Source organism: Lissotriton helveticus, chromosome 2_1, assembly GCF_964261635.1.
Source record: "Lissotriton helveticus chromosome 2_1, aLisHel1.1, whole genome shotgun sequence".
NCBI lineage: Eukaryota > Metazoa > Chordata > Amphibia > Caudata > Salamandridae > Lissotriton > Lissotriton helveticus.
In genome coordinates, this window is record NC_136059.1 from 654,840,225 (window position 1) to 654,852,545 (window position 12,321).

A 12,321-nucleotide genomic window follows, 5' to 3' on the forward strand; every position below is an offset into this window, starting at 1 on the left:
CAATTATGCAGGTAAATAGGTCTGATTGGAAGGAACGTCTGACCTATTAAAATAGCAATAGCATCTATTAAAAATGATATACAAAGGCACTTTCTCTTTAAGAGCATTTTGTGACTTGTAATGCATATTTATACTGATTTTCTTGAATGATGACGGGCAAACCAAGCAACAACTAATTTGAAATTATTCTGAAACTATTTTCAAGCCTATTTGACTTGGTGAAAATTGGAAAGGAGTAAAGGTTTAAGATGTCGACATTGCGGCTTCAAAATTGATAATACTTAGAAGTATCATTTTAAACAAAACGTTTCTAGTGGAATCTTGGATTTCAGAGCAAATTCTGGTGCCTTCTATTCTTGAGCCTCACTAAAAATGTTGTTGCAGGACTAATAGTGCATGGCCCTTAGAAGAAATCGGTTAATTCTTTTTGAGAAAGTTTTGAGAGTTTTTGATGAGACGATGAAGAATATATACCAACCAGAGACTACCTCAATGGTTTTCACCACGAGGCCTAAAAGCGGCTTGCGTTTAGATTCCTTGGCTTGTTATTAGGGGGTCAGAAATAAATGTTTCACATTGGTACTGATGTGAAGTGAAGTATATATGTGTGTGTGTTTTTAAGTTAGCTTTATATTAGGGGAAAACATAAAAATAATTTTCCTTTTGAAAACTTCAGTTGATACAAAGTAAATAAAGCAACCAATTGTATCTGAAGTTGATGAAATGTATTGAAATACTTTTTTTGCTACAACCCATTTCGACACACGCCAAACACTGAAAATTGGAAAGTCTATACCATGGGTACTTGCAAACATTTTCCCAGGGACACAAAGTTTGGTCTGTGACCAGGGGCTGCATGGATGCCAGCAGGGCGGTGGTCCATGGGGTGGGGGGAGGGAGAGTAGCAGTAATGCTGTTAAAGGGGAAGCGAAGCATACATCTAGTAAATTAATTGCACAATCTGAAACCAGAAAACTTGGGATTAGTACCAGCATCCCCACTTTACCAAATTGTGTGATCCTAGGAAATTGTTTTATTCCACTTTTCCTCCTATATCTTCATTCAAACATATGAGAGGAGCTGGAAATACATGAGTTCAGAATGTGCGGTGTTCACAACCTTCTCCTATGTTTGATTTTAATAAACTATAATGTTGTTCCTGTAGAATAGGAACCCAGGCCATCCATAGAGTGCACATAACTAGCTTGCCTCTTAGTTCACTATTGGCATTGTTATCAGTATGAGGGGGGGAATAAATGCTTATAAATTCATATTTGAAGACTATCACTTTAAAAAAATACTTTTCAATGTACTGATATAATCTGTTGTACTAAGTTGAAATGGTTCTACGTGTTAATGAAATACACATTGTTTGATTTTTGAAGAAACCTCATCATATTTTTACACTATTCCTGTTAGATCGCTTTGAAAATGACGGTGTTCCTAAAGTTAAGTAATGCAGGACCCCCTAGTTACTTTCTTTCTTTAACTTCAATTAACCTTTAAATATAGGCTTCCCTGTTTATTCAACATCTTTTTAATGTTAGTGCTGAGTCAAGTAAACAGCAGCACAGTGCGGCTCTTAACCAGGGGGGTGTATGGAAAGGTCTGGAGGGCTGCAGGCGGCCCTGGGCCATACTCTGAGTATCACTGGTCCATACAGTTTCTAACAACAGGACACTTTCCACTGAGTTCAAATCTGCAAATTGTGAGTGATTTATTTTTTTCAGTAGTCAGTTCCAGTTTTATGTCTCAATACGCTTTTATTAAATAAAAAGATCTATTTTTTTTAAGTTTCATTTTTAGCGAATCCATTAACTTTGTCATGAAATTATTTTTTATATAAATTGTTTGATTACATTGTTAAATTCACTAATTGTTGTCACAGACCGATTCATTTTTGCCATTTTCTCAGGGTATCTTTTTATTTTTAATGAAATAAAGATAAATTGCACTTTAAAGTGAATTTACCATTTACGCCAAAACTTTTGCTAATAACAATAATAATAATAATAATAATAATAATAATAATACTTGCTCTGTCCACTCCATTACAACGTAGTGATTACTAGATAGTGAAATTTAATTTTTGGGAATATCGATTTTTTTTTGTTTCCAACTGAAGGGTATCTGTCTCTAGTACAGAGGCACGAGTCTGTAAGTCAACTGTCATGCTGTCTCCATCACCCCGTAAGGGTTGGTGATGGAGTACAATGATGGCTTTATGTGATAACTAAGACATGTAGCACTTGTTTTACATGTGAGTACCTGCGAGAATCAATGCATTACAATGGGTGACAAATAGGACCTGTTGCACTTGTGTTACATGTGAGTACCTAGGTGGAACAATGCATTACAATATGAGACAAATAGGACCTGCTGCACGTGTGTTACATGTGATTGCCTGCGTGGAACAATGCATTGCAATATGAGACAAATAGGAACTGCTGCACTTGTGTTACCTGCGTGGAAGAATATAGAGATTAATGTACATTGTTCAAACGTAAATTATACGTTTTCGTGTTTTGGGTAGTGGCAGTCCTATGATTTTGGTTGAGATACATCTCATTTGTCTTCGTTAAAAGGGTGGGGGGGGCAAAGTTTGAGTTCCAATTTTAATAGAGCTCATTATTCGTTAATGTAATTGTGGCTATCAAATGTGCTTTAATGAGACCCTGCTGCCTGTTTCAGCACGAGGCTCAAGGAGGAGCTGCTGAAATTAAATACTGCAATTCCAAAAACTGAGACGCTTTATAGAGGTTTAGGGAAAGCGGCATGTGCATTAGAGTTAAGCAAACAAAAAAGCTAAATGAGTGCCACAATGGCTTTAAAATTAATTGTAATTCATTCCTTGTACAACTGCGCCACCTGCTGGAAAATACGTATATTGTAGTTATTTTCGCTATCGAATGTGTAGACTTGTGATTCTTTTATCAAGGTTGCTAGCCTTCGAGGACAAACGGTAAACTCACTTTGGCATTGTACACGTCTGAGGCACAGAAAAGGTTCAGTGTGCCTATATATCCACAGATATTGAGGCTATGTTGCAATATATCCTGCCATCATCGTGGCCCTGAGAACAGTGGGAAGAGCGGGGAAGCATTACATGGATACATCATAACTCCTTAATGTATGTATTTTGTTTGCTGTGTTTGAGTTCAGTGGAGAAGGACATTGAATTCGGTATACCAGTCGTGGTTCGTTAAAGAGATTTCACGATTCCAAATTCATAGTCCAGGTTAAAAAGTGATTTTAGTTAGAAATTCGACTCGGGGTTCCATGTTTTATGAAAATTGACCGCAACACGCTAGCGTGCCAGGAGTTACTGTACTCTAGAAACACAAACGAGGGACTTTAATAAATAAAACAGACATCTGCAGGAGGCGTCATCGAAGCAGCCTTAAAGAATACCAGACGTTAAGGGAATGATCCGTCCACCCCAGCGCCGTGCATGCCAGGCCAGGCTCAGCAGAGAGAGGGCACGTGGCGCAGTATGGCTTGATCACACACACATCCTTGGAAAACCCAGACTGCTGCACCTCTCCCTTCACTGTTGAAGGGGCGCATTTCCTGGCATGAAAAGGGTTAATGTGTCTTCATATTCATTATTTGAACCGCGTAGAGACGTGAGCTGCCTCCCATAGTCATTCCACCAGGACAGAGACCTTTGAACCTTTATACCAAGTGAAGTCCCGGCCCACGCGGATCCTTCAGCCCTTAGGGTTCGTCCCGTTCTAAAATGGAAGCGTTGTTTCGCACCTGAGACGGGAGCTAGCTGAAAATGGATCAATTTAACGGTGGTGAAATTCAGTTCAGAGACGCTTCAGACTTGTATTCGAAGGATGATCCGTCAGAAAGCCATTCTTGCGTCTTCCTGATAAAAGCGAGGTAGGGACTTTTTTTTCAGACCTCTGAAAAGAAATCGTGTAACGTGTGACCTACAAGGCGGTGCCTGCACACATAGTCTGTCTGCAACCAGCGGGCGCGCGGATAATGAGCATGTCAGCTGCAGGTGAGCAGGCTGGGAGGCCATCACTAATCACTGGCACCACTTAGCCTCTGCAGAAGCCCGATTGATCGAATGAAGAGATTTGTATTGTCGCCGCGATGATGAACAATCGAGAACAAGAGCGGGCGTGAAGGGAGACAAGACTGCACATGCGTGTTTTACAAGGTTCCTCGTGGGTGGCTATCGCCGAGCACTTACAGAGATCTATTGATGAGATCAAAAGAAGCCCCCACCTTACTCTGGTGGTCGGAGAGCGAGGGGTCATATCTCCGTCGATAAAGCTGCCTGCAGACTGTAAAGGGACCTGTACTGGGGTCTGGCTGAGGTGGTCCCTTGCATTCACCTGGAGACGGTGACGTGGGCGGTGGCCAGTGACGAACAGGTAGTATCTAAGCATGTTGTGGTCGGTTTTGACACTTGTAATTTGCCATGGCACAACTAATGCAGCTCACAGCACTCCTTGGAGTTCCACAGTAGGGCTGAGTAGTGGGCACAGCTGGAATGAGCTGTATTTAATTACTGCCCCCACTGGGGGGAGTAGTTGCATCGTATGATTTTTAATAAAAATCCAGGTTGCTGAATTTATGTCGAAACCGATATGAAGTCTCTTATCCAAATAAGGAGGGTCGGGGCAGAAGTGAATGCTGGGAGTACAAATAGAGACATAGAGAATAACCCTAATTCTTGGGTATCCAATTGTAGCCAGGTGCTCTACATCCACTTATGTTTGACACAGACCAGTGCTTCATTTATAAAACAATGAGTGCAGGGGCACAACATTAGTTTAGATGCCCACAGCAGATGCTACTGAATGTCAGCTGTGAACCTAAAACTGAGGCTGCGTAGTCTTGATTCCACCTCATGCTTCTTTCGTCCACCGCCAGATACTCCCTGCCCTTTTATTTCACTTTTCTGGTTATTTTACATCACTTTTTCCTTTCTCAGTCTTTCCTACCTTTCTCTTCCTCCTTTTGTGCTTTACTCGCTTGCTCTGGGTCAAACTCTGATGAAGAGAAAAGTGCCAGTCCCCAAATAGGAGTGCCAGTGGGCCGCACCTGCAAGCTCCGGCTCAAATTAAGCACTGGTAGCAAATATAGTTGAAGGAGCTCAGAAAAATATGCATCACCTGAGATGGGCACTTGGATTTTATGGCATCAGCATATGAGTGACAGTAGAGCTGAAATGCATAGTTGCTAAGAAACTATATGAATATCAGCCAGGACAGGGAACACTATGGTATGTTGGAGGAATCATTGTAATGCAGAGAAGTCACAGAATTCAGCCTACGGCCTCGTCCTTCTGCTATAATGTTACATTGATGGACAAGCTTTAAAAGAAAGTTCTTGTGCCGCAGCCATTAAATGCAATGAACAAACAGAAAGGTGGAATGCTTGAATTAATCTCAGCCACTGGCGATTCCAGTCCATCATTGTTTACCCAGTATGCCCCCCTGGATAGACTGCCCACCTTATGCAAGTCAGAATTGATGCTGATTCTCATAGGGTTAGTCCATCTGGGACTGCCAAGTAAGACCTCTCCAGAAGGGAACACAAACTGCCCCTGACCCGTTCCAGATATGTGTTTGTCACCAGGGTGCAGCTTGAATCTTATGCAGCAGTGAGCACGGGGCCCACGTCTGGTCATACCCGTTACACTTAGGGCAACAGCTACTACAAACCACAGGGTGATGGATGGAATTAATCTGAGCTACGGCAATTGGTCGGGCTGCACTCCATTCCATCATTTTTTGGTGACTATGCTATTCTAGACAAAGGCCCGCTCGTATTCAAACGAGTACTGACCCTGCTCCTCATTTAGTGGCCATAGATGGGGAGGTTGTAATAAAAAAAAAACACGGCTAGATACATTTTCTTAATCAGCTGACGTTTTTGTTGTGCATTACGCCATCAAATGCTACAGAATTAGATATCTAATTATATCTCCCTCTGTGAGTAAAATTAAAATGTTTCGGCAAGGCCATATTCGCACCCTATATGCAGATAGTACTTCGAAGACCTCGGCTCACCTGTTGGGCATTTCTTGATATATGAATTAGTAATGAGACTTCAAAGGTGGAGCCATTCAGACTATCACTGTTAACATTCTACGGTGAGTTTTACAAGGAGGCTCGTATGACGATTCTCAGTGAAATTACAACATATTGGTTAATTGCTTTTCCTAAAGGATACTCTATAAATAAGGGTGTTTCTGTGATTTAGCGACTAAACTCTTCAGAGTACACTTATGATGTTAAGAAATTTAGTTCTTTTACGCATTTGTGGTTTATTTAATCCTTGTATGTTTTAAATGTTTTTTAAGTGTGCTGGGTCTCAAACTCGAGTGTGCAAACACTTTTTCTAAATGACTGTTCCAATTTCAAAAGCAAGCTTTGATATATTACTCCAGAAATGTCCTCCAGTGGCCACTAGGAGACCGCAGTACACAGATAATCCATTCCGCGTCCATAATTTGATCGCCGCATTTTATGAAATTGGTAGCATAGAAAGGCCCTGAGGAATGGCACGACTCCCTGTCACAACAACACGTAGACAATTTGAGGCGGTTTGCTCGGCTCCAGGGCGACGCTGCTTTGCCTGATGACTGTTAGAAATGTAGGCAGTGTGAAAGGAACTTTGATTGAAGCTTCCGAATTCATGCCAGTGTGCAAGGCGTCTGGCCCCTTGCATTAGGGCCAGGCCTGGCTGCCCTCATTAAAGGTGATTTCCGCAGTGGAGTGGTCGCAGCTGCCAATTTTGCACTGTGGCAAATTAGCCAGTTTCGCTCAATTACTGAGCGGCACGGAGCAGCGCGTGAACTTCGAAATGCCTGCTGAATGCACCGCAAGACGGGAAGGAATGTGTCTTTGTGGAGATATCGCGAGACCGAGCCGGATCTTACACCAGCAGGTCATCGATGATGACCATGAGTGTCCATTCACCACATTTCATGGGTATCAGGCCTGAATCAAGCACCCTTTCACCGCTGATGACATCACAGGGATTATTCCTGGTCGCCTGCTTAGCCAGTCACCAAACTTCCATTTTCTGCTATGGTGCCAAGAGGAGGACAAATAACTAAAGCTACAGATGGGGAACAGGATTCTTAGGGCCCATCAGCATCTGTCCCTGTGTTAACTTTGTGACCCCTGAGGCAAGAGCCTACTAGGCAGTGCTACCTAAGGGCAAGCCTGCATACCCCTCATGGCATCCATGTTGATAGAGAGAAGGTGCTGCTCATGTACGCATCGGATCGATTACGGACCACGCCAAGACACATATGATACATGGAGGACAGCAGTAATGTTCAAAAGCAGCGCTGTATGTCGCCACGGTACCACATGCAGGCTCGCGGCTCCAAGACGAACCGCGCTTCTGCTGCAGTGGTGCCAGCAGACCCCCAGAAGCACTGCAAGGGTTTGTCTGTGAACAGACATTCATGCACCAGATGTGACGGCTACTAACTGTCATTCACACAAGGCATGGCACTGGCCGCAGCAACAACGGTGAAAAACAAAAGACTGTCACTGAAGTGTTATCATGCACTGCATTTACCATAATTCATTGGGGCAAACTGAGTGCTGGGATATGGGGCAATGCACTCCTACCCTCGTTTTGTTTGAAAAGGCTCCCTTGAGCCAATGAGCCGAAGAGCCCTAGCTGGTGCACCTGTGCCCAGCGAGTGGTACAGAGACCTGAGAAGACTTTGGGCAGCATTTCTAGCATCTCCAAAATGATGTGTTACTCTCTACGGAAGGACAGCTATCCTGAAACAGGTGTCTTGAGATACACAGCACTGGCTGCAGCAACAAGGGTGAAAAAGTGAAGACTGTCACTGAAATAAGTGTTGCCAGGCACTGCATTTACCAGCATGCACTGGGACAAACTTAGTGCTGGGATGTGAGGCAGTGTGCTCACCCCATCCCTTTATGAGTAAGTTGGAGCAGGGTTACATCCTAATAATGATAATGTCTGGGGGTGCGTAAGTTGGAGCAGGGATATATCATAATGCTGATAATGTCTAGGGATGGGTAAGTTAGAGAAGGGATATATCATAATGCTGATAACGTCTGGGGGTGTGTAAATTGGAGCAGGGATATATCATAATGCTGATAATAACCTACCAGCGAAACCACAGACACCACCCCCTCCCAGGACCTCTGCAACAAGCTTGGCTCCTACTTCCTTCTGAAAATCAAGTCCCTCTATGACAACTTCAACTAACAGACTCTCAATGCTGAAACCACTCCCGACTACAGAAACGCCAGCCAGCCCACCATCTCCTCCTGTACCCCAGTCATCACCGAAAGTCACCACCGAAGACACCGCATCAACCATGAGAAGCATTCACTCAGGAGCCCCCACTGCCCACTGCCCCCTGCCCCCGCACATCTTCCACAGAGCTGCAGCCGCCATCGCACCGGAAAAACGACGCACAATCAACGCCACCTTTGAATCCATAATCATCCCAGACAACTGGAAACGCGCATAAGTCAAGCCCCTTCTCAAGAAGCCCTCAGCAGATCTAATGGACTTCAAGAACTACCGAACCATCTACCTCCTCCCCTTCAAAGCAAAAGTCACAGAGAAGATCGTCAACGCCCAACTAAAGAAATTCATTGAAGAGAACGCCATCCTTACCCTCGCCCAATCTGGATTGCACAGCAACCACAGCACTGAGACTGCGCTACTCGCCGCTACAGATGACATCCGCACCCTCCTCGACCAAGGCCACACAGTGGCCCTGATCCTACTCGACCTCTCTGCAGCCGTCAACACCGTCTCCCACTGCACACTCACCGCCAGACTCCACGACGCCGGCATACAGGGAAAAGCCCCAGACTGGCTCAGCTCCTTTCTCACCGGCAGAACCCAAAGAATCAAACTTCAATCCTTCCTCTCCAAACCCACAGAAATCAACTGCGGAGTACCCCAAGGATCATCGCTCAGCCCTATGCTCTTCAACATCTACATGACCCCCTCGCCGCCAACCTCAGACAGCATGGACTAAGCATAGTCTGACTAAGCATAGTATCCTATGCTGACGACACCCAGCTCAGCCTCTCCCTCACCGAGGACCCCACCAACACCTAAGCATAGTATCCTATGCTGACGACACCCAGCTCAGCCTCTCCCTCACCGAGGACCCCACCAACACCAGACTTAACTTCCAGGAAGGAATGAAGGACGTCACAGCCTGGATGAGCAGCAGCTGCCTAAAGCTAAACTCGATGAAGACAGAGGTTCTCTTCCTCAGACCCGCCCAATTTGCATGGGACAACACCTGGTACCCCATCGCCCTCTGCAGCCCCCCCACTCCCACGGACCATGCCCGGAATATCGGCATCATAATTGACTCCTCCCTCTTCATGACCCGACAGATCAACGCTGTTGCCTTCACCTGTTTCAACACCATCCTCATCCTTCAGAAGACCTTCAAATGGATCCCCCTTGAATCAAGGTAGAACGTAACCCACACTCCCATAACCATCAGGCTGGACTACAGAAACGCCCTCTACACAGGGATCAACAAGTTTCTGCTCCGCAAACTCCAGACCACACAGAACACCGCAGCCAGACTTGCCTCGGGAACCCTGGGTACAAACACATCACCCCATACCTGCAAAACCTCCACTGGCTCTCCGTCGAGAACAGAGTATCTTTCAAGATACTCACCCACGCCTACAAATGCCTCCACAACACCGGAACCCAATATCTCAATGAAAGAATCTCCTTCCACACACCCAAAAGTAACCTCAGATCCATCGACCGCGCCCTTGCCGAAACCCCACGAATTCGCAGAGCAAAAGTGAGTGGAAGAACTTTTTCCGACATCACAGCGAACACCGAGAACAAGTTTCTGATCGATATCAGGTGCACCCAAACTCTGCACATTTTCAGGAAGATCCTCAAGACCTGGCTCTTTGACTGACCGGAGCTGCTCCCGTCCCCCTAGCACCATGAGACCCACACAGATGAGTTGCGTTCTTTAAAATTCCCTGGTTGATTGATAATGTCTAGGGATGTGTAAATTAGAGAAGGGATATATCAAAATGGTGATAATGTCGGCTGTGTAAGTTGGAGCAGGGTTATATCATAATGCTGATAATGTTTGGGGGTGCGTACGTTGGAGCAGGGATATATCATAATGCTGATAATGTCTGGGGAGGTGGAAGTTGGAGGAGAGATATATCACAATGCTGATAATGTCTGGGGAGGTGGAAGTTGGCGCAGGGATATGAGATAAATTGGATAGTAGTTGAGGACATGTGAGTTGGAACAGAAATATGTCATGGGCCTTCTGGACAAGATGAGCTTAAGTGGTACAGCTGATTTTCCTGAAAGACCATCTGGATCATTGAACATGGTCAGGATCATGCTATGGTGCTTATAATCTCTATAGATATGTGAGATAGTATGAGAACATATCATAAGACTGACGTTGCCTGGATCATGAAACCAGGTGCTGGTGCATCAGGATGCGGAGTATTACTATATGTAGGCATGCGAGTTAACACTGGTGCAAGTCATGCTGCTGCATCTAGGCAAGTGAGGGTCTACAGGGATGTGGTGAGATAATCCAGGAGTGTGTTGCAATATTATTTACAGAAAATATGAGATGGTGCATTGACATTACATATTTGTATATGCAAGAAGATGCCATAATAAGGATATTTATTAGGAATTGTGAGGTGGTGTGCGGAGATATTGATTCTGACGCGCTGTTAGAAAAATATTTAGACTCTTGAAGGGATTTCTGAAAGCCCATTTAGCATCATCTAAAACCTATGTTTATGTTAAGAATACACTTTTAAAAATACCTTTCAAAATATACAATGCGCTCCGCTGTGTTTTGATTGCTGTGGAAACCCCTAATCCTCTCTTTCAGTTGTGACCTGCTTGCTGTCAGTGACAGAGCGAATAAAGTTGTCACAGATTTGTCTGACACCATGTATAGGGAGCATGCTCTTGTACTCTGTGCACCCCTTTACTACATCAGAGCCAGCACAACTCATGCATACCACTGCACTCCTGTACTGCAGCATTGGAAGGCGCAGGGTCATATGACATGACCGGGATGGTAGTATTATAGATATTGATATAGGGTTGCGCGTCAAAGCCCCTCTGCAGGACTTTGCTACAAATTGTGATGTGGCTGTGAGGTGAACATGTGTTTACATAGGTTTAAATAAGTGGGAAGGCATTATTACCATCCCAATCTCTTTGCATTTCCCCTACACGAATCTCACATTATGGACTACTTTAGTGTTTAGTTTTCTATAGGTATTGTTAGTGTTCAAAAAACACAGATAGAGCCTGGATGGAATGGTCATGGTTTCGTTAGCACTCAACCACGCCCCCTGGTCAATGATCAGAAGAAGGCACACAAATTACTGACGCACTTTGACCAGATGTTTTGATGGATGAAGCCTGAAAAGTGAACTTGTTTCCTGTCGATACTGTAAAATAGAGATTCAAAATGTCTGTTGTGTGGACTGTATTTCAAGTGCATTAAATCTCAAATAAAAGAGTAGGGTTGGGGATTTTCCAAACCTTTATTCAATTGAAATCTCATTTGATCCTTATCTTTATCAACTCTTTCCACACTCACAAGTTGTACGTCTTTTGTGTTTTTTATAATGGGGACCCCTCTTAAATGTTGCGGCTGCCTTAAGAGTGAAGAGTACACAAACCATTGTATGGTAATTTGGAATTTAGAAAATTCGATCATGTTTAAAAAAGCCGGTGAGGGGTTGAGAGTAAGGACAGAGCAAAGTGGGCCGTCTTCTGCTCCAGAAAATCTCCTTATCATAAACAGTAAGTTTGCCAGTTTTAAAGGGCCAACCCTTTGCCGTCATTCCCTTTGGACACTCCCTTTCCCTACCTTGTTTTTTCATTTTTTGCCTGTTTTTAAAAAAAAGAAGATTTTTCCTTCTATGTGTTTAGCAGTCCAGGCCAGTCCAGGTAAAAATGGTGTGGCAGGGCAAGTCGACAGACAATGGAATATGGAAAATAAAATTTAAAAAAAAGAAAAACATTTACCTTGCGCTTGTTGCATCTCTGACTCAGCGATGTGGCGAGCACAAGGTAAGTGGTTATATAGATATATTTTTTGCATTGTGTGGATGATTGTTTTTGTGCAGGACGTGACACTTTCCTGCCAAAAAAAATCACAAAAGGTGTTTTCCTCTTTCTATGCGTGCTGCCACGCATAGAAAGAAAAAAACAAGGAAAAATAAAAGTATTTCTCTTCGTTGTGCCTCTTTAGGTCTCCCCTACGGAGGCGTAGGATTCCGACACATTCCCAGGTTTAGA

At 44.0% G+C, this 12,321-nt stretch overlaps 1 protein-coding gene across 22 annotated transcripts in view; it reads right to left on the reverse strand.

Annotated features, from left to right (window-relative positions):
• Window positions 1-12,321, reverse strand: part of MEF2C (myocyte enhancer factor 2C) — a 566,275-nt gene that overhangs the window by 5,485 nt on the left and 548,469 nt on the right. The window lies entirely within an intron of this gene.